Consider the following 23,303-nt stretch of genomic DNA (forward strand, 5'->3'; position numbering starts at 1 on the left):
TTTTTCTCAAAAGCATTTCCTACCTAGGAAGCTAGCAATAGCTACAACGAGCTTACTGTCATGGTCATCTCTTAGCAGCTTGTGTCTTCTCGTCTTCCAAAAGTCTGCTGTACTTTTAAAGTGTGTGGCATCTCGCCGCCTGCAGCCGTCTCTTAAAAACCCACACAGCAAGACGTCATGGCAGTTTCCCGCAACCGTGCCCTGATGACCCCACCTACATTGAGGAGGTTCTCAGTTGTAATGGAAAATGACGTGCCTGGTACCACGCAGTCGAGTTAAGCAGTGCTAGAACTATATAATGGAAATGGGCCTTAATGTTGCCACCCATGTCAGTACCTTTCTCAAAATAATGTTATATGTATATCATATATACAGCATAAATAACTTTTTCCACACAATGTCTCCCACCATATTATTGAGGGAATACAACTGTTGGCGTCTCTCCTAAATCACCTGGAGCGTTCATAGTTAATGGAAAACTTCATAGTAAAAGATCCAAGTCTCAGTTCAGACAGGCATGTTTGAAATGTGCCCTTAATCACATTATATGTATCTTTAAAATCCATCAAAACCTTTAGCCATGAAATCTCCCAAACCTCAAAGCCCAGCGAACCACCTGAGCAACGAATGATGTCACACATAATAAATGATGCTCTTGTTGTTTGCTTTAGTCACGAATCAGAAAAAGGTCTCCTGCAGAGCAGCGGTACATCGACAGAGCTGCCAAACAACAAACACACAATGCAGAACACCCACTCCATCTTTCCAAAGAGACAGCAAGGTCTTTATCAACAGTTTCCATAGCAACACAAAGTGTTTAGTGTCCATTCTCAGGCTTGACAGTCGCCTTTGCTGATTGGGCATCATGAAGATGCTGTTCCTTCTGTTCCTGTTTGGATGACAAAAGCAGGGACGGATTATAACGGTTGTGTTTGTTCACAGTCCCACTGTGACGTTATGCTGGCCGAGTCATTTTTACATTCCAACCCTAAGGTGAATAGTTGCTTCCACAGCATAGACACCTCTCGTACACTTTTTTTTCACTACTGTTTGGTTTGTCAACAGAAACACTAACCTGAGGAAACATTACATCGTGTTATGTGCTGAATGTAAGCAGCTAATTATGTTAGTTAACAGGACAAAACATGCAAAATCCTACAGCAGACAAAAGAAATGTTGTTTTTGTAGATCTATATCAGAGGTGCCCAACCTTTTTTGAACGAGATCTACTTTTAAAGTTGACAGTGTATCGAGAGCCACCAAGCCATATCGAACGCCATAGCGTAGCTACAATTTATTGTGCACCAATATAATAACACAATTTCCTGGGACAAAGATAACGTTTTAACAATAATAACGCATTACTGAAGTAAATGTGCAAAGAATAAGCACAAGTATGCTTAGGACTGGCCTGTAACAACACAACAACGAACAACTCAAATGACACAACGCTTAATTAGGGGAGGTGATGGTCTAGTGGTTAAGGTGTTGGGCTTGAGACCAGAAGATCCTGGGTTCAAATCCCCGCCTGACTGGAAATCACTAAGGGCCCTTGGGCAAGGTCTTTAATCCCCTATTGCTCCCAGTGTGTAGTGAGCGCCTTGTATGGCAGCACCCTGACATCGGGGTGAATGTGAGGCATAATTGTAAAGCGCTTTGAGCGTCTGATGCAGATGGAAAAGCGCTATATAAATGCAGTCCATTTTAATTATTGTTAGAAAAGTTGTTCTCTACCTTAGTGGGACTTCTGGCACTGAGAGGAGTCAAGAAGTAAGAAAGGCTAAATCCAAAAGCTGTGCATATTCAGCATTGTTTGAATGTTTCAGAATTTTTTAAATTTTGGGCAACAATTCATTAAACCATTCCACAAATTTACCTCTGCTGAGCCACCTAACGTCTGTGTGCAGCAGTCCTCCAGCCGCACATGGAATAATGAAAAATAAATAAATAAAAATAAAACCCCACACACACTGTCATCTTTATCAAAAGCAGGAAATCACAGTATTAACAGTCACAGTTTATCTCTGTATTATATTTATAAACTGTGCCAGAAACGGCTCACCCATGTCACTTTTGTAAACATTACATAAAATGAATGCTTAAAAAAATAAAATAAAATAAAATAAAATCTCAAACACAGTCATCATCTTTAACAAAAGCAGTAAATCACAGAATAGGTACGGTCGGACATCCGGGTCCCTGATGCACGCGCACATAGCAACACACAGAGTAACCAGCGAGCCACTGAAAACAAACCGCTGTCACGCTCATTTCCTACTTAACATCCATCACGCTAGCAGCATTCTGCCACGGCCTTTTCTACTTAATATACACCAGTTTTCACAGAGAATGCCACGATCATGTGTTGTAGTTGGCTGTACCAACCATGGTAAGTTAAAAGATCAAAAAGTGTGTTTTTTTTCGAGCTCCCAAAGCGCCACATTCTGCTTCTCTCCTCATTCTGTTCGGCTCGCAGGAATGCATTCTGTCTTCATCTGTGAGTTCTCCACTTTCAGCCGTTCCAACTCTTCCTTTTAGGACACCTGTTCCATGTTAACGTAATCATGTGACGTTGGACAAGGCGAGTCCTCATGGTCACTCAGGTCAGCTGGAGGCAGGAACTCTCTGGGTGAGGTTACTGCTGTAGCAGGTTGACCAAGAGAGGCAGCTGCAGGAGGTGAGCCGAAATTAAGCTTCGGTACTCGCCCCAGGCCAATGAGGGCCTGGGGCGTGGCTGGTCGAGACGCTTCACATTTCTGCTTTGGCTGCGGCCGTGGCGTTCCACAGCCTTTGAAGCACTATTACTGCAGCACACGATCGTGGCATTCTCTGTGAAAACTGGTGTATATTAAGTAGAAAAAAAATGTGGCAGAATGATGCGAGCGCGATGGACGTCAAGTAGGAAATGACAGCGGTTTGTTTTCAGCGGCTCGCTGGTTACTATGCGTGTTGCTTGTATGTGCGCACACATCAAGGACACGGATATCCAACTGCACCTACGACATTTGGTATGACCAAATCGGCAGGGCTTTGCAAATAAACAGCAGTAAAGACGACTATATCAACAGTGGTTGTGAGTGCGCGTACAGTTTGTTTTCAGCGGCGACCCAAAATGGCGACCGTAACTACGCGGAAGTGACGTAGGCCCAACCGTAACTATTAATAGTCACAGTTTAACTGAGCTAATGGCTCACTATATTTGTGTTCACAAACACAACAAATGCAAAAAAAATTAATTAATAAAAATACTGACTTTTGAACTGTTTACATACCGTTTTTGTCCACAGTGTAACTTATTTCAGCTCTTTCAGCTGTTATGTTGTTTCAAAAAAATTTTTTTTCTCTTTTTTTTCTCCTCTGCATACTGTACCATAGAAGAAGAAGAAAAGAAGAAGAATAATAATAAGAAGAAGAGCCTTCTTCTTCTTTTATCATGTTTAACAGCAGCCGACATTCTTATTGGTGCAGTGCTGCCACCTTCTGCATCAATCCGTTATAGCAGCACTGTCCGTTTCAGCACCAGTGTCATGCGATCGACTGGAACTCAGCTGGCGATCGCGATTGACTGGATGGACATGCCAGATCTATATTATAATAGCCAAATGGCCTCTATGTGCGTGTCCATGCATGTGTATGGCTTTGATCACGCAGAAACTGGGGAGAGCTGACAGTTGCTGTTTGGTGTGTTTATGTATTTTCGTCAAGGATGAATGCTGCAAAAACAAAGTTGACAGGACAAATATTTTTGTCCTGTCAACCCCCAGTCAGTTGACCCTGACTGGGGATGTTGTTGGGCGGTGGAAGGAGTACTTCGAGGATCTCCTCAATCCCATCGTCACGTCTTCCGAAGAGGAAGCAGAGACTGGGGACTCGGAGGCGGACTCATCCATTACCCAGGCCGAAGTCACAGAGGTGGTTAGAAAGCTCCTCGGTGGCAAGGCTCCTGGGGTGGATGAAATCCGTCCTGAGTACCTTAGGTCTCTGGATGTTGTGGGGCTGTCTTGGCTGACACGTCTCTGCAACATCACGTGGCGATCGGGGACAGTGCCTCTGGATTGGCAGACCGGGGTGGTGGTCCCTCTGTTTAAGAAGGGGGACCGGAGGGTGTGTTCCAACTATAGGGGGATCACACTCCTCAGCCTCCCCGGTAAGGTCTATTCCAGAGTACTGGAGAGGAGAATTCGACCGATGGTCGAACCTCGGATTCAGGAGGAGCAGTGTGGTTTTCGTCCTGGTCGCGGCACACTGGACCAGCTCTACACGCTCCATCGGGTGCTCGAGGGTTCATGGGAGTTTGCCCAACCAGTCCACATGTGTTTTGTGGATCTGGAGAAGGCATTCGACCGTGTCCCTCGGCGCACCCTGTGGGGAGTGCTCCGGGAGTACGGGGTCCGGGGTCCTTTGCTAAGGGCTATCCGGTCCCTGTACGAACGCAGCAGGAGCTTGGTTCGCATTGCCGGTAGTAAGTCAAACCTGTTTCCAGTGCATGTTGGCCTCCGCCAGGGCTGCCCTTTGTCACCGGTTCTGTTCATTATTTTTATGGACAGAATTTCTAGGTGCAGCCAGGGTGTAGAGGGGGTCTGGTTTGGGAACCACAGAATCTCGTCTCTGCTGTTTGCGGACGATGTGGTTCTGTTGGCTTCGTCAAATCAGGACCTTCAGCGTGCACTGGGGCGGTTTGCAGCCGAGTGTGAAGCGTCCGGGATGAAAATCAGCACTTCCAAATCCGAGGCCATGGTTCTCGACCGGAAAAAGGTGCTTTGCCCTCTTCAGGTCGGTGGAGTGTCCTTGCCTCAAGTGGAGGAGTTTAAGTATCTCGGGGTCTTGTTCACAAGTGAGGGACGGATGGAGCGTGAGATCAATAGACGGATCGGTGCAGCATCTGCAGTGATGCGGTCACTGTATCAGACCGTCGTGGTGAAGAGAGAGCTGAGTAGGGGGGTAAAGCTCTCGATTTACCGATCGATCTACGTTCTGATCCTCACCTATGGTCATGAGATTTGGCTCATGACCGAAAGAACGAGATCGCGAGTACAAGCGGCTGAGATGAGTTTCCTCCGCAGGGTGGCTGGGCGCTCCCTTAGAGATAGGGTGAGGAGCTCTGTCACTCGGGAGGAGCTCGGAGTCGAGCCGCTGCTCCTCCACGTCGAAAGGAGTCAGTTGAGGTGGCTCGGGCATCTTTTCCGGATGCCCCCTGGACGCCTCGCTGGAGAGGTGTTCCGGGCACGTCCCACTGGGAGGAGGCCCCGGGGAAGACCCAGGACACGCTGGAGGGACTACATCTCTCGGCTGGCTTGGGAACGCCTTGGGGTTCCCCCGGAGGAGCTGGAGGAGGTGTGTGTGGATCGGGAGGTCTGGGCGGCTTTGCTTGAGCTGCTGCCCACGCGACCCGACTCCGGATAAAGCGGAAGAAAATGGATGGATGGATGGACAAATATTTTTGGAGAAATTAACAAATCAGTTTTAGCTAATCAGTAAACAATTGTGCTGCAATGCACTATGGGAGTTCTGGGTTTTGAATGTTGTTATAGTTGTTCATGTTAGTTTAACAGTGTTATTAGTGTTATTGACTTATTGTGTTTTTGTAGTTCATTTGATTTAGTCGGTTTAGTGTCATGTTGTTGTTACCATGAGTGAGTTAAGCGTCATGCTCACTGTACCATAAGTGAAAGTGTAGTGCTGTTGATGTCTTCCACCACTATCTCTGTTTGTGTATCAAATTAAAAGTACTTGCTTATAGCAGAATGCAGAAAAGACAAAAAAAACAAACTGTGTGCAATTTCAATTATGCACAAACTGTGGAGAGCTGACATCTGCTGTTTTGGTATGTTTATGTATTTTGGGTCAAAGATGAATACTGTCGAAACAGAATGTTGATAGGACTAATATTTTTGGAGAGACTACATATATTATCTAACAACACTGATCAATAGACATTGATATTTAAATTGTGGACTCACAGGCAATTCCAGCAGGGGGCAATAAATCATCTGTGTATTCAAAGCGTTCATGCGTGCGTGTATGATTTTATTTAGTAAGTTCAATGTAAACACATAATATAATTATAAATATGTTAAAAATACATGGATGACACAAGAAAGTGAAAAAACTTCATAATTTGTGCTTGAAAAAGCTTATCCAGCTAGCTAAACAATCAAACAAGCTCAGAGAAGACTCTCAGACTGAAGAAGATGCGTTGACTTTGAGTTTACTGAGGGACATGACTTGACGGTGAAACTGTAATACAAACAATACAGAAATAGCAATGAATGCAGAATCTTCAACATAATTTTACAACCATATTCTTATCAGACAAGCTAAGGTTGTTTGCTTCAGCTGTCTACCTCACTTCCCCTCCCCTCCTGTTTCTCTGGGCTGTGTCACAGAGCTGATTGGACACACCTGCCTGCAATCAACCTTCACCTGTATTTATACCTGACAGGCGGGTTGGTCAAAAACATCTGGACACAAATGCGAGGCTCACACAAACAGCTCTGGTTGGTAAAAGGCTTGAGTGAGGAGGATAGCAGAGGTCGGTACACAAAAAGGCAGTCCAAAAAAAACAGCAGTACAAAAATCATCAGGCTAAAGCGAGGTCGTTCAAACAGGCATGAGGTCATAAACACAACGAGGCAGGCAGGACTATGGAACACGAAGAACAGAGCCTTCTTGCCTTCTTGCTCTCGGTCGAGACGGTCGCATTTTTCCTCCCTCCTTATCTTTCCTGCTTCCTTAGCGTGTTGTCTGTGAGGCTGCCAGCTCTGCTCTTCTGGAACCTCCTTTGAAGAACACTTCTGTTGCCTCACCTCTCTGTCTTCCCCGCCCTTCAGTCTCCTCCCACTCCTGAGTTGTTGACTGTGGGACCTTGTGGACTGATTCAGGACTGGGAGCCCCCCTCCCCCCCCAGGATGGACAGATAAGGCTGTTGATGGCGCCAAGGGCGGCCTTCTGGGCTGTCTGTCTGAACACTGGACACATTCAAGTCTCGGCTGTCATCTGTGTTTGTGTGACTGTCATTGTTTATCTGTGCGATGGGTTTTTTTTTCTTCAGGGCTGCTGCGTGGTTCAACACAGCAACACTGGAGGTTTTTCTTTCCAATTTTTACCTTGTGTTTGCTTTTATATGTGTTCATGTACCGGGCCGGTTTATGTGTGTTGTGTGTGTTATGTGTGTGTTGTCTGTTTGTCATGAGGCCAGTCAAGGTTTGCTCAGCCCTGCTTGTGACCTAAGGCAGGGATGTACATCTGGAGCTGGTCCCCGGGCGCCATAAAGGCGACCTCTGCTCCTAACTGGCAATTAGAATGGGTAAAATGCAGTAAACACATTTCATTGTGCAGGGAACATGTTCCTATGTGCATATGACAATAAATTATCTTGAACAGAGCTGGAGAGAAGGCACAAGGTGCATCAATCTGGTGAGGAACAACAGCACCCACTGAGCTTATAAAACCCCAGGTGAGGAGCTGCAAATTAGGAACAGGTGTGCATGGAAAGCACCAGAACAAGGGTGTGGCCGGAGAGAGAAACACCCACCACCAAGAATCCAGGGACAGACAAGAGAGATAGACACATACAGACGCAAGCAGAAAAACCCAGCAAGAGAATAAACACACAGTAAACCAACTAATCAAAGAAAATAACACAAAATAAAACAATCAGACAAAATCTCAAACCCTGACAATACCCTCGGTTCTTCATCCACTCAGATGCTGGAAACTCAGTTTTCCTTCGGGCTCTTGAACTCACTCAGCACTGTCACCTGGTCCTGCTCTGGTTCAACTTTATGCTGCTGCTACCTGGTCTGGGAGTCAGGAGTTTCCGGCCACAACATAGACTCGGCAGGAGCACACCAGATTTGTAAGGCCCTCAGCTCACATTTTAAGCCAACAACAACAAGAACAACAACTTGCTGCTCTCTCAGACCAACAGCTTGCTCTCGCCTCTCAGGTATCGAAACTTTGCACCCAGTTCTCTGTGCTTACTGATCGCTTCCCTACTAGTCCCACACCCCCCACAGCCACAGCCGCTCAGTTAACCCCCTCACTAGCCTCTATGCCCCCAGCAGCTTCAGTGTCTCATTCTTAGGAACCGTTCATCTGTCTCCCCAAACCATCTGCTAGAGCAGTAGATAGATGTGCCTCCTTTCTGCTTCAATGCTCTTAATTTTGTTTTCCCAAAGATAAAATAGCCTACCTCATCAGCCTGCTTAGGGGAGAAGCTCTGGATTGGGCCACAACCTTGTGGGAACAGCAGTCTCTGGTTCTAACTTCATATCCATTGTTTAAACAGGTGTTCGATCATCCGATGTGGAGGCAGGTAACCTCCCAGTGGTTATTAACCATCAGACAGGAAGCCCGTAAGGTGGCAGCATATTCCATCAAATTTCATATGCTTGCTGTGGAGTCTGGCTGGGATGCCGCTGCACTACAGAGCGCATTTGTTAACGGCCTTTCAAAAATGCCTAAGGGTGAACTGTCGATCTGAGATCCACCAAATTCCCTATATAACCTAATTTCTCTGGCTATTAAATCTGATAACCGTCTCCACGAAAGACGGCGAGAGAGAAGCCAAAGGGCCAAGTGCGCGTCTTCCCCCCACCTCCAAGTGCGGACCCCAGTCCTTCTCCCTCACACTCCACCGGGAGTACAATCCCCGTGTCTGCAGCACCCCCTGCCGAGGAACTGATGTAGCTCGGCAGGGCCCGATTGACTCCAGAGGCTATTGCACGGTGTCTGTCAGTTGGGGAGTGTTTAAACTGCGGCAACCGGGGGCACATCACTCGTGAATGCCCAGTTCGACCAAAAGAGAACACTCGCCAATAGAACCCAATTCAGGGGTGATCGCTCTCATCCGTCCTTCCTCATTGCTCTTAGGGGCAGGGTTTTTTTGTGGGTAAGAAGGACAGGACACTATGCCACTGCATTAATTATCGTGGATTAAATGTCATTACAGTTCATAATAAGTATCCTCTCCTTCTGCTCGATTCTTCATTTGATTTACTGCAGGGTGCATCCATATTCACCAAACTTGACCTCAGAAATACCTACCACCTCCTCCGCATTAAGGGCCCCTTCACACATAGTGCAAAGTTTGGACAAAGTGCACACTTAGTGCGCAAGATGCAGGAATTGTGTGCAAACCATGTGAAACTGTCCCTGCCTTTAACGCCTCATACACCCATTGCTATAACTATTTGCACACACCAGCGGCTGAAAGACAAGTGTGCACTGTGCGAAGTCATCGCACCCTCTCACGGCAGGTGTCTGCCAAATTCCAGGTGACACGCACGAACATCTAACACCGCTCGCATGGCACTTAGAAAATGTGTGGCCAGTCGTGCTCTTCACATGACAGCAGACTGCAGACAACCACTGTCGTACTGGCAGAGAAATCTGTCTAAGTTCCACATGACTGTGGCTTTGGTGTGTGCACTGAGAACTGACAGGAGGTGTGGCTATGACAGAAGCAGTTGTGGTGATCTGTCATTCTGGACATTCCAGCTACACGACACCTACTGTGTTTGGACAGACATGGACTACCAACTGTCCAATGAGGCACGGCGCGTGTGTCTGATTGCTGTATTTCCGTGGACATAAATAAAAACATATACCACGGTGGCGACAAGCTGCAGCCAGGAAGCGCACACATGGAGCGGACATTGACAGCCTGCCAGGTTGAAATGGATCATCAGATCAGAACACGTAGCAAGCGATCTGACCATCATCTCACCCACGTGAGCTCTGTTCCACATGACGTGGTGTCTGTGCTGCGGTGCGCTGTCCACAAGACACGGGTGTCGGGCACGACTGACTAATACTTCCATGTCCTTCCTGATATGAGGCAGCTTCCCGCAGCTTTCAAAGAACAGCTCTGTAGCTCAGTGGTAAAGTTGCTGACTGGCAATCAGAGCTTTTGAAAGGTGCGAGTTTGTGTCCCGGGTGGTGTTTTTATCTTTTTTTATTATTCCACATAAGTGGTGCAATGTGGTCCCACAGGTACCGGCTGGTTTTTATTTTTCTTTGTTGTGATTTGGAACTATATAAATGAATTGAAATTGAAATTGAAATCTCGCATCATGGAGTAATGATGATTCTGAGAAAGCCCAGAACAACATGGGGGGACCTGGCCAATGACCTGAAGAGAGCTGGGACCTACGTCGCAAAGATTACATTAGTAACTTAAAATCCTCCAGGGCACACAAGCTCCCCCTACTCATGCCAGCACATTTCCAGGCCCGTTTGAAGTTTGCCAGTGCCCATCTCACCACAAGACATTTTTTTCAAGAAAACAGTTCAAAATTAATGTGTGTAAAATTAATAAAAAAGCACTCATTGAAATACAACAATAAATAAGCAAGATCAATACATGCATTCTTTCTTTCTTTCTTTCTTTCTTTCTTTCTTTCTTTCTTTCTTTTTCCAATTTATGGGCAACCAAGCAGCCACCTCTTCATCCAGGTGCTGTTTTTCCTCTCTTCTGCCTATGAAGTTGCAGGAAATAGCTTCCATTGGTATTTAAAAAGGCAGAATGTTACAGCTTCTCATCCATTTGAATGAAAAAAAAATCCTCTGCAATATTTTATATATATATATATATATATATATATATATACGAGGGCTGTCAATAAAGTAACGGTCCTTTTTATTTTTTTCAAAAACTATATGGATTTCATTCATATGTTTTTACGTCAGACATGCTTGAACCCTCGTGCGCATGCGTGAGTTTTTCCACGCCTGTCGGTGACGTCATTTGCCTGTGAGCACTCCTTGTGGGAGGAGTCGTCCAGCCCCTCGTCGGAATTCCTTTGTCTGAGAAGTTGCTGAGAGACTGGCGCGTTGTTTGATCAAAATTTTTTCTAAACCTGTGAGACACATCGAAGTGGACACGGTTCGAAAAATTAAGCTGGTTTTCAGTGAAAATTTTAACGGCTGATGAGAGATTTTGAGGTGATTCTGTCGCTTTAAGGACTTTTCACGGTGCGAGACGTCGCTCAGCGCTCTCAGCCGCCGTCGTCAGCCTGTTCAAGCTGAAAACCTCCACATTTCAGGCTCTATTGATCCAGGACGTCGTGAGAGAACAGAGAAGTTTCAGAAGAAGTCGGTTTCAGCATTTTATCCGGATATTCCACTGTTAAAGGAGATTTTTTTAATGAAAGACGTGCGGACGGGTCCGCGCGTCGGGACGCAGCCGACGCGACGCTCCGCCACAGGAAAAACACCTCTGTTGAAAGCCTTAAGGACAAGTTGGAACATGTCCTGCTGTTAAACAATTTCTCATATACTCACTCCACTGAAAGCCATCAAAAGCCGCCTGGATTTTACAAATGGTTATCAACACGGAGGTGTTTTTCCTGTGCCGCCGCACCGCGTCGGCTGCGTCCCGACACGCGGACCCGTCCGCACGTCTTTCATTAAAAAAATCTCCTTTAACAGTGGAATATCCGGATAAAATGCTGAAACCGACTTCTTCTGAAACTTCTCTGTTCTCTCACGACGTCCTGGATCAATAGAGCCTGAAATGTGGAGGTTTTCAGCTTGAACAGGCTGACGACGGCGGCTGAGAGCGCTGAGCGACGTCTCGCACCGTGAAAAGTCCTTAAAGCGACAGTATCACCTCAAAATCTCTCATCAGCCGTTAAAATTTTCACTGAAAACCAGCTTAATTTTTCGAACCGTGTCCACTTCGATGTGTCTCACAGGTTTAGAAAAAATTTTGATCAAACAACGCGCCAGTCTCTCAGCAACTTCTCAGACAAAGGAATTCCGACGAGGGGCTGGACGACTCCTCCCACAAGGAGTGCTCACAGGCGAATGACGTCACCGACAGGCGTGGAAAAACTCACGCATGCACACGAGGGTTCAAGCATGTCTGACGTAAAAACATATGAATGAAATCCATATAGTTTTTGAAAAAAAATAAAAAGGACCGTTGCTTTATTGACAGACCTCGTATATATATATATATATATATATATATATATATATATATATATACACATACGAGGTCTGTTAGAAAACTATCCGACCTTGTTATTTTTTTTTTTAAACTATATGGATTTGAATCATGTGCGCTTGCATCAGCCAAGCTTGAACCCTTGTGCGCATGCGTGAGTTTTTTCACGCCTGTCCGTTGTGTCATTCGCCTGTGGGCAGGCTTTGAGTGAGCACTGGTCCACCCCCCTCATCGGATTTTCATTGTCAGGGAAATGGCTGAGTGATTGGAGCAGCGCTGAATCAAATTTTTCCAGAAACTGTGAGAGACAGCCACGTGGAAACCATTCGGAAGATTCAGACAGCTTTCGGTGAGGATACTTTGGACGTCACACAGATTAAGGACCATTACAACCGGATTAAAGACGGCCCACAATGGCGGAGGGCGCGCCGCGCTCTGAGCGGCCATCGACAGGCTGAAACGACCATATCATTTCCAAAGTGAAGGCTGTGTTGATCCGGGACGTCGTCTGACTACCAGAGAAATTGTGGAAGAGGTGTACATCAGCACTTTTGCGGCACATTCCACTGTTACAGGAGATTTTGTAATGAAAGACGTGCGGAGGAATTCGCGCGTCGGGACGGAGCCGCTAATGGCGCACAATAAATAGCACGTCCGTGTTGGAAACCATTCGGAAGATTCAGATGGCTTTCGGTGGCTTTTCAGTCGAGTGAGTATCTGAGAAACTGTGTAACAGCTGGGCATGTCACAACTTGTCCTGTGAGACTTCCAACACGGACGTGCTTTTTGTTTTGCGCCATTAGCGGCTCCCTACCGACGCACGAATTCCTCCGCACGCCTTTCATTACAAAATCTCCTGTAACAGTGAAATGTGCCGCAAAAGTGCTGATGTCCAACTCTTCTGCAATTTCTCTGGTAGACAGACGACGTCCCGGGTCAACACAGCGTTCACTTTGAAAATGATCTGGTCGTTTCAGCCTGTCAATGGCCGCTCGGAGTGCGGCACGCCCTCCGCCGCTGTGGGCCGTCTTTAATCTGGTTGTAATGGTCCTTAATCTGTGTGACGCCCAGAGTATCCTTACCGAAAGCCGTCTGAATCTTCCGAATGGTTTCCACCTGGCTGTCTCTCACAGTTTCTGGAAAAATTTGATTCAGTGCTGCTCCAATCGCTCAGCCATTTCCCTGACAATGAAAATCCGACGTGGGGGGTGGACCAGTGCTCACTCAAAGCCTGCCCACAGGCGAATGACGCAACCGACAGGCGTGAAAAAACTCACATGCGCACGAAGGTTCAAGCTTGGCTGATGCAAGCGCACATGATTCAAATCCATATAGTTTTTTTTTTTTTTAAATAAAAAGGTCGGATAGTTTTCTAACAGACCCCGTATATATATACATATGCATATACATGTATATTCTGCTCAATTCTGGCTGTCAGCAGCCTGAGGCCATCTCCAACAGAGTCTCCAAAGTAGTTTGGACTGAGCTGTGCAGAGGATTGTGTGTTCTCCTGTCTGTCTTTTTGATGCCTTAGACGTCTGATATAGGTCAGATCCCTCCACAAACCTAAGGGCCCCTTCACACATAACACGACTGAAGCCGACTAGTGCATGAAGAAAGAATTGCATGCCATTTGTGACAAATCGGAGCCACCTCAAACGCCTCATACACCTGTTGCTACAACCATTCACACACACAAGCGGCCGAAAAATAGCGAATGCCCTGTGCATACTCATTCAATCCCCCTCTTGGCAGGTGTCAGGCAAACTCAAGGTGCCACACATGACGCTGGACACTTAAATGGTAAATAGACTGCCTTTATATAGCAGTTTTCCATTTGCATCAGACGCTCAAAGTGCTTTACACATCAATGCCTCACATTCACCCGGATGTCAGGCTGCTGTTATGCAAGGCGCTTAATACACACCGGGAGCAACTAGGGGATTAAGGACCTTGCCTGAGGGGCCTCGGGCAAGGACATCACCTCCCCAGCCACCGCCTTAGAATAGGTGGGGCTATTCACGCTACTGGTACGATAGTAGACAGCAGGCGACCACATTCGACCTGTCTGTGAAAATTGTCTATGTGCAACACGAGTGTTGGCATCACCTAGCAACACACATGGGTGTAACTGTGCTGAACCCCCTCCCCCCAAAACACACACACACAAATGTTTTGTGGAGTGTGTCATTTCCACCACATGCAGTGCACATGTGTGGGCGGGTGCTCACGACCTCATGAGGACTGGCCAGCATCTGAGTGCGCGGCACGGTGTGAAGCGGGCCCGGTCGGCTGATGTCACTTCCACCACGTAAATTGTAGTTTACATGACAGAAAGAGTGGAAATTAAATAAAACAAAAATAAGGGTGAAGGCGTGAACTCATTATTGTGTGATCGCTTTGCTCATACGCTTTGCTGTAGACATACAGCGTCTGTCAGCTGACCGCTGACTGACAGCTGGACATGACCGTGCATGCAAGGTGTTACATGACAACACAGACAGACAGATGCAGGACAATACATAATAATACATACATAAAATTAAAATCACAGAACAAAACAACAGAGAGTGAGCCTTTTTGTTCTGTGAGCTGCTGAGGTCTGCTGACAGAGGGGGCGTGTCCCTGCGACATGCAGCTGTTCAGATATCTGTGCTCACAAGTCATAGTTGGGGAAAACCTGTAGTGGCTTGTAGGATATAACCTCACATAACTGTACTGTGAGGCGCGGACCTCACATGCTGTCCTCACGTGGGAATAAATGAAAACATATTGTTTCAGGCAAACATCGCATCAGTGCACTGAAATGGTGATGAGTATTATGTCATGTGGGAAGTCACCCCACGGGACACCCCCGCGAGGCGCGTGTCACTGCGGGATTTCCCCACATTGTAATAATTACGACACAGATCACATTTGCAGTGGATCACTGCTGATGCGTTCATGACGCAAGAACCTGGCTCTTCATGAAACAGGAGCCGACTCTTCATGACACGAGCGCATCAGGTAATTCATGAAAGACATAAAAGGGAGGACAGAAATGCATGTCATTTCATTACTTCCTGGTGTACGTCTAGGTGGAAGCTAAATCTGTTCTTTATAACAGGAATTAAGTATTATATTTTAAGTTGTTTTATTTTTTTCCTCCGTTGCTGTGTGTCTGACTTTCCACGTGCTTGCATTATGTTAGCGCTCACCAACACAAGCGTGCACAAAACCGTCACCGTGGTATTGTGCACGCCTGTCTGACTGTGTGTCCCTCCCGACAGCAGGTGGAATGTTTTGCGGTTCCCCATTTCGTTTTTGGTTTGTGGATTTTCTTCCGGTTTCTGCGTCTTTCGTATTATATGTGAAGGTGCCCTAAAACACTACTTCAGTCGATATTTGTCATGCGTGGGATACAGTGTGCCATGTGAATGTAACAAGTGCAACACCTGCTGACATTTCTGGGTAATCATTAAAAATCTTACGTGTGCGACATGCATGACTTTAATATGGAAACAGATTCTCAGACTATCTACTGTGTAAAAACCAAAGATAAATGTTCCACCCTTATTTTCACTCGCTGTTCAAAAACAAAGCTAAAAAATATGTTGTGTATTAACGTGTACAGCATATAAAGAGCTAATGTATTATACAAATAATGAATGTTTATGACTTCAATGGTACAAACATTTAATTCAGTGATGGAACATACCATATGTTCCAGCTTTCACTGAATTAAATATTCATTCCATTGAAAGAATGTAAAAACTAGGGATGTCCCGATCAAGTTTTTTGGCCCCGATCCGATTCCGAGTCATCTGATTTTGAGTATCTGCCGATACAGAGTCCTGATCCGATACTTTAAAAAACAATGAATGAACAATGAACAAATGCTAAATATATAATAATTTCATTTTAATCACCTTATTTTATTATTTATTACTTAAACAGTGCACTTCTCCTTGAGGTAGCTTGAACAATCAAGTAATAATCTACCAGACTTAAAAAAATGTACAAATTTCCATGTTATTTTGTCTAAAAATAAATATCCAAGGTTCTATATGTTAAACAAGAAATTATCTAATCTGAAATAACAGGTGTTTTTAATTTATAGATGAAAGGTTTTTAAAGAACCGTTTATTGATTTAGCTATTTTTATTACAGGTGTCCTAAACTTTTTTAAACAGTAATCAGAAATTTTGAGGTAACAAACAACAACAACAAAAAACATTTCCAAGGATTTTTCTTCAGACATGTGGTTTCTGCACTGATCTGTGGTTCAAATCCCCGCCTGACTGGAAAATCACTAAGGGCCCTTGGGCAAGGTCTTTAATCCCCTATTGCTCCCGGTGTAGTGAGCGCCTTGTATGGCAGCACCCTGACATCAGAGTGAATGTGAGGCATAATTGTAAAGCGCTTTGAGCATCTGATGCAGATGGAAAACCGCTATATAAATGCAGTCCATTTACCATTTGTACAGATCAGTGGTTTCTGCCACTAGTCTTCTGTGTTTTGGCCCGACGTGTCATTCCTATTGGACAGCGCAAAACTACGTCACAGCTCACAGCGTCGAAAGTTCAAAAGTCAACTTGAAAAGTAAAAGGAAAAAAAAAAACAACTTACATTTGCGTCCTGACAGTCCTCAGTGCCCCTCTGATGCTTTATCAGTGTTCAACATGTTCAGAGCAGCGCAGTGAACGTGAATGAAGACGGAAACTCTTTAAGAGGCGCTCCTAAATGTGATGAGTGTGCACGTCGCTCGTGTGCACACCATCTCTCGCTACGTTTTGCAGACAAATGATCACAGGACAATTTTTTTTTTCTTTTTATTAATCAGATGACAGGTTGTCGTCCTGAGGACTTGGTCAGCACCAGGTCCTGCTGCGCACGGAAGGATGACTGAGCAAGAGTTTCGGTGGGAAAGTGTCCATCATCCTCTTGTCATTCCATCGAGGTGTCAGGCTGAGCGCGTAAACACACCAACAGCAGTTCTGCAAAAGAAACTTTGCGCGTGTAACTCCCCCCACTTCTGTCCGGGTTACAATTTCTTCTCTTCTTCTCAAATTCACTGCGCAACTCTTGCTCCCTTTTCTCCTCTGGAATCGGTTTCAGCCGCACACGTGTGCGAGAATGTCCGGTTGAACTTATGTTTTTCTTTTGTTCAATTAAAAAAAAAGATTGGGTTGAACCTTTCACCGCGTCAGCCTGCCGACAAGCGGCAATGCGTGCTCCTGTCAGAAGCGTTGCATCAAAAGCCTCTAAAAAGCAACGTGTCTCACGCCTCTGATGCTTCTGACGCATGAAAGGCCCATTAATCTGCAATAATGAGCTTGAAATAGCACTGATCAAAATAATGATAAACTCTATATCGGAGTCCTGATCGGGATGCAACGTCCGATTTCGATCAAGTCTGAAACCACGTGATCGGGCCCGATTTCCGATCACGTGATCGGATCGGGACATCCCTAGTAAAAACATTCATTATTTGTTTTACATAATGGCTAAAATAGATCCTTGTCATTTGATATTTTATTAATAAATTCATAAACAGAAAAGGGACTTACATTTTAGTGTTCCACTAATTTTGACGTGCAGCCACGCAGTAAACTGACTTCGGACTTCCATTAAAAAAAAGTTTAAAACAAAGACTTTGTGTAGTTCCCCAGTCCAGCCAAAAATCAGCTTTTTCAGCTTTTCATCTGAACAGCTCTTCATGCATCCAGATGGCTTACAGAGGAGTGGATTTCCCCAGGTTTCTTTTCAGCACTGTAGCCAGGCTGACAAAGAGTCAGAGCTCTATTGAGCTGAGTATTCCATTAACTTTAACTAGTAATGACTTCATGACTTTCTTTGTTAACAAAATTTTAACTATTAGAGAAAAAATTACTCATAACCATCCCAAAGACGTATCGTTATCTTTGGCTGCTTTCAGTGATGCCGGTATTTGGTTAGACTCTTTCTCTCCGATTGTTCTGTCTGAGTTATTTTCATTAGTTACTTCATCCAAACCATCAACATGTTTATTAGACCCCATTCCTACCAAGCTGCTCAAGGAAGCCCTACCATTATTTAATGCTTCGATCTTAAATATGATCAATCTATCTTTGTTAGTTGGCTATGTACCACAGGCTTTTAAGGTGGCAGTAATTAAACCATTACTTAAAAAGCCATCACTTGACCCAGCTATCTTAGCTAATTATAGGCCAATCTCCAACCTTCTTTTTCTCTCAAAATTCTTGAAAGGGTAGTTGTAAAACAGCTAACTGATCATCTGCAGAGGAATGGTCTATTTGAAGAGTTTCAGTCAGGTTTTAGAATTCATCATAGTACAGAAACAGCATTAGTGAAGGTTACAAATGATCTTCTTATGGCCTCGGACAGTGGACTCATCTCTGTGCTTGTTCCTTTAGACCTCAGTGCTGCTTTTGATACTGTTGACCATAAAATTTTATTACAGAGATTAGAGCATGCCATAGGTATTAAAGGCACTGCGCTGCGGTGGTTTGAATCATATTTGTCTAATAGATTACAATTTGTTCATGTAAATGGGGAATCTTCTTCACAGACTAAAGTTAATTATGGAGTTCCACAAGGTTCTGTGCTAGGACCAATTTTATTCACTTTATACATGCTTCCCTTAGGCAGTATTATTAGACGGTATTGCTTAAATTTTCATTGTTACGCAGATGATACCCAGCTTTATCTATCCATGAAGCCAGAGGACACACACCAATTAGCTAAACTGCAGGATTGTCTTACAGACATAAAGACATGGATGACCTCTAATTTCCTGCTTTTAAACTCACATAAAACTGAAGTTATTGTACTTGGCCCCACAAATCTTAGAAACATGGTGTCTAACCAGATCCTTACTCTGGATGGCATTACCCTGACCTCTAGTAATACTGTGAGAAATCTTGGAGTCATTTTTGATCAGGATATGTCATTCAAAGCGCATATTAAACAAATATGTAGGACTGCTTTTTTGCATTTACGCAATATCTCTAAAATCAGAAAGGTCTTGTCTCAGAGTGATGCTGAAAAAACTAATTCATGCATTTATTTCCTCTAGGCTGGACTATTGTAATTCATTATTATCAGGTTGTCCTAAAAGTTCCCTAAAAAGCCTTCAGTTAATTCAAAATGCTGCAGCTAGAGTACTGACGGGGACTAGCAGGAGAGAGCATATCTCACCCATATTGGCCTCTCTTCATTGGCTTCCTGTTAATTCTAGAATAGAATTTAAAATTCTTCTTCTTACTTATAAGGTTTTGAATAATCAGGTCCCATCTTATCTTAGGGACCTCGTAGTACCATATCACCCCAATAGAGCGCTTCGCTCTCAGACTGCAGGCTTACTTGTAGTTCCTAGGGTTTGTAAGAGTAGAATGGGAGGCAGAGCCTTCAGCTTTCAGGCTCCTCTCCTGTGGAACCAGCTCCCAATTCAGATCAGGGAGACAGACACCCTCTCTACTTTTAAGATTAGGCTTAAAACTTTCCTTTTTGCTAAAGCTTATAGTTAGGGCTGGATCAGGTGACCCTGAACCATCCCTTAGTTATGCTGCTATAGACGTAGACTGCTGGGGGGTTCCCATGATGCACTGTTTCTTTCTCTTTTTGCTCTGTATGCACCAATCTGCATTTAATCATTAGTGATCGATCTCTGCTCCCCTCCACAGCATGTCTTTTTCCTGGTTCTCTCCCTCAGCCCCAACCAGTCCCAGCAGAAGATTGCCCCTCCCTGAGCCTGGTTCTGCTGGAGGTTTCTTCCTGTTAAAAGGGAGTTTTTCCTTCCCACTGTAGCCAAGTGCTTGCTCACAGGGGGTCGTTTTGACCGTTGGGGTTTTACATAATTATTGTATGGCCTTGCCTTACAATATAAAGCGCCTTGGGGCAACTGTTTGTTGTGATTTGGCGCTATATAAAAAAATTGATTGATTGACTGATTTTGTGTTTGTGTTTGTGTGTGTGTGTGTGTGTGTTACAAAAATTGGCACAGTCAGTTAGCTCAATCAAATCGTCCTCTCACTTGTGTTGGTGTCCTGTGTGTGTGCGATCACACAACCGGACTGGCACTTGTGCGTGCGTGCACTACTAAAAAGAAAAAAGACTGTATACATCCTCAGTGCAGCGAAAAAAAAAAAATGTCAGAAATTAGTCCAGCTTTTCATTCTAACTTCCTGCTAACAGCCTCCAGAGAGTGCAGTGGATTTGTTTTGTTTGTGCGCACACGTGCATGTGTGTGCGTGTGTGCATGTGCATGTGTGTGTGTGCGTGTGCAATGGTACCAAACGTATGGAACCAAGTTTGCACTCTAAATGGAACCAAACTGCACTCTAAATGCAATGCAACACAAATGGGACAAATAATCTATGTCATGTGATATACAAAGCACCAATCAAATGACAAGGATCCACTTAGCCATTATATAAACAGTACTGTAATATGACTACATTTTACTGTCAGAATTTCTAAGTGAATGAACAATTACAGACAATATCAAGATAAACGTGCTGTAAGACACCCCATTTAAAAAAAACAGGTGAGACTTAAGTAGGTACACATGGAAAACTTGCAGAGCAGGGGCTCTCCAGGAACAGAGTTGGTGGCCCCTGGGCTTGGAGAATACAAAATATATATTTAAACCTTTGGCAGGAATTACAGCCTCAAGTCTTCTTGAGTATTGTTATTTCTTCCGCCAGTTCTTTCTGTAATACTGCCCCTTACAAAGTACAAACTCGAACTATTCCGCACTTTTAAATTTAATTAAAGTCACAATAATCAGGCCTGGGCCCTGCAAGAACTTCTCTTTCAGACAAGATCCGCTCTTACAGAACCAAGAACAATGGATACATATGCGTAACAAAGGCGGACCTTATTTCGCAAAATCCTTCTCTCATTGGCCCCCATGGGCATTCAAGGGAGGTCCATCCCCCTGCCCGATGCCCGCACAATAACAGGAAACATATCATTTATGATTTATAATTGTAACCTGACTCTCTTTATCCTAAGTGGTATAACCTGGTTAAATCCGATTCTACACATATCAAGAAAGAAGAAAGGAAAGTGAGAATAACACTGAATCTAAAAGTATAATCCTGAATAAAATAACGACCGTAATGCCAAAACAAGTACAGAAAACAAATAAAGAAAACCATAATTGAACACACAAATACATCTAACAGTATGATCCCACAACCTTGGTGCACCTATCTTTGAGCAGTTTTGCACATTCCTCTTTGCAGCACCTCTCAAGCTCCATCAGGTTGGATGGGGAGCGTCAGTGCACAGTCATTCTCAGATCTCTCCAGAGATGTTCAATCGGATTCAGGTCTGGGCTCTGGCTGGGCCACTCATGGACCTTCACAGAGTCCTGAAGTCACTCCTTTGATATCTTGGCTGTGTGCTTCGGGTCATTGTCCTGCTGAAAAATGAACCATTGCCTCAGTCTGAGGTCAAGAGCGCTCTGGAGCAGGTTTTCATCCAGGATGTCTCTGTACATTGCTGCATTCATCTTTCCCTCAATCCTGAAATGTCTCCCAGTTCCTGCCGCTGAAAAACATCCCCACAGCAAGATGCTGCCACCACCATGCTTCACTGTAGGGATGGTCACTGGCTTCCTCCAAACATGACACCTGGCATTCATGCCAACAAGTTCAGTCTTTGTCTCATTAGACCAGAGAATTTTGTTGCTCATGGTCTGAGTCCTTCAGGTGACTTTTGGCAAACTCCAGGTGAGCTGCCATGTGCCTTTTACTATGGAGTGGCTTCTGTCTGGCCACTCTACCATACAGGCCTGATCAGTGGATTGCTGCCGAGATGGTTGTCCTTCAGGAAGGTTCTTCTCTCTCCACAGAGGAATACTGGAGCTCACAGACAGACAGAGTGACCATCGGGTTCTTGGTACCTCCCTGACTAAGGCCCTTATCCCCCGATTGCTCAGTTTAGACAGGCAGGACTCTAGGAAGAGTCCTGTTGGATTGGACCTTCTTCCATTTACAAATGATGATCCACTGTGTTCATTGGGATCTTCAAAGCAGCAGAAATGTTTCTGTACCCTTCCCCAGATTGGTGCCTCGAGGCAATCCTTTCTGGAGGTCTACAGACAATTCCTTCGACTTCATGGTTGGTTTGTGCTCTGACATGCACTGTCAACTATGGGCAAGGTTGGGTAGGATTACTTTGAAAGAATACATGTGGATTACATGTATGTATGTACATACATTTGGATTACTTGTAATCTGATTACTTTTGGATTACATTTCAAAGTAATCCTACCCAACCTTGACTATGGGACCTTATATGTAGACAGATGTGTTATGTCTTTCCAAGTAATGTCCAATCAACTGAATTTACCCCAGGTGGACTCCAAATAAGCTGTAGAAGCATCTTAAGGGCCCTGTCCCACTGGCGTTTAGGAGGATTTGCGCATGAAATGAGGAGACAAAAGCTGAGCGTCCGCAACAAAGGTGGGCAGAAATGACAAATGTCTCAGGGTGGATCAGTGAATACATGAGGAAGAAAAGCAGATATAACAGGGAACAGAAGCGAAGGTGACCGCGGAGGCGCCCCCATGAGGGGAACAGCGGCCGTAATGCACTCGCTTCATCCGTGCCCACTCTGTCTGCATGCTCGACATACCATTAGTGACTGTGATGTGGCTGTGCTGGGCACGCATCATATCTGTTTTGTACGCTGTCCCGGTCCGCCGCCAAGCCGCGCCAACCCGTCGGTTGCGGATATCAACGGATGACAGGGGATATGCGGCGCGTTGGTTGTGTATGTCCTGCGTATGTCTTCAGTATGTGTTCAGGCAGTGATGTGGATTTCATCCGCAGCAGGATTTTTGAGCCGCTCAAAAATCCTGGCTGCGGACTTGCGTGCCTCTGCGGATGATCACGGACGTGTTCGGATGGCGGCCGACTCATACAGGAATGTTACACGGTTATTGCGGTTGTTTGGCGGGTGTGGACTTTTGTGCGCATTCCATCCGCAAATCCTCCTAAACGCCAGTGGGACAGGGCCCTAAAGATGATCACTAGAAACACGATGCACCTGAGCTCAATTTGAGTGCCATATAAAGGAAGGCAAAACAGGGGACCTAAGATGGATCCCTGTGGAACCCTATATTTCATGTTGACAAGGTTAGAGGTCGTGTTGTTGTAAGGGGCACAGTGACAGCGACAGGTTAGGTAAAATGTCAACCACGCAAGGACATTGTGACTAATCCCAAAATGATTCTCCAGCCTATCAAGTAGAATACAATGCTGCCACACAAGGTACTCACTACACCTACTAGTACTACTAAGGGACTAAGGATCTTGCCCAAGGCCCTTAGTGATTTTCCGGTTAGCTAGTGATGTGT

At 45.0% G+C, this 23,303-nt stretch overlaps 1 protein-coding gene and 1 long non-coding RNA gene across 2 annotated transcripts in view; one reads left to right on the forward strand and one right to left on the reverse strand.

Moving 5' to 3' along the window:
* The window catches only part of LOC117523657 (glycoprotein endo-alpha-1,2-mannosidase-like protein), a 72,422-nt gene that overhangs the window by 17,712 nt on the left and 31,407 nt on the right, over positions 1 to 23,303 (reverse strand).
* Positions 5,870 to 17,585, forward strand: LOC117523667. The gene is made up of 3 exons (XR_004564576.1): positions 5,870 to 5,992; positions 16,190 to 16,193; positions 17,574 to 17,585. It is a non-coding gene; the product is annotated as an uncharacterized LOC117523667 (long non-coding RNA).

Source organism: Thalassophryne amazonica, chromosome 13 (assembly GCF_902500255.1).
Source record: "Thalassophryne amazonica chromosome 13, fThaAma1.1, whole genome shotgun sequence".
Classification (NCBI taxonomy): Eukaryota; Metazoa; Chordata; class Actinopteri; order Batrachoidiformes; family Batrachoididae; genus Thalassophryne; species Thalassophryne amazonica.